Raw genomic sequence first — 397 nt, 5'->3', positions numbered from 1 at the left:
CATATCGTTTAATATTTCTTATCCTATTGACCATTTCTTTTCTGCAACAACGCACCTAATGCTAGACATCTATTTTCAATCGGTCTTGAAAAAGTGTGAAGCTAAAATGTATCCTTGTAGACAAAATACTCACCGTTGTTTCATTATTTCATACATTGCTTTATGACGAAGTCAAAACGGGCTGAAGTTCCGCCAGGGACCGGAAAGTGTGGAAATAACAGGTTATTTGCATATGTGCCATTCAGTATAGCTTGAGCAAATTTAATAGTATTTAACTTTAAGTATATTTGCTACAATTAGTAAGGTATATATAAAGCACTTGTGCAAAACCAAAATTATGCACATGTGATAAAGTAGTTTTTGTGGAGACACGTATCACACCGATTTTACGGAGAAA

Source organism: Mercenaria mercenaria, unplaced genomic scaffold, assembly GCF_021730395.1.
Source record: "Mercenaria mercenaria strain notata unplaced genomic scaffold, MADL_Memer_1 contig_735, whole genome shotgun sequence".
In the NCBI taxonomy this organism is placed as follows: domain Eukaryota; kingdom Metazoa; phylum Mollusca; class Bivalvia; order Venerida; family Veneridae; genus Mercenaria; species Mercenaria mercenaria.
Note: the sequence above shows the minus strand (reverse complement) of the source record.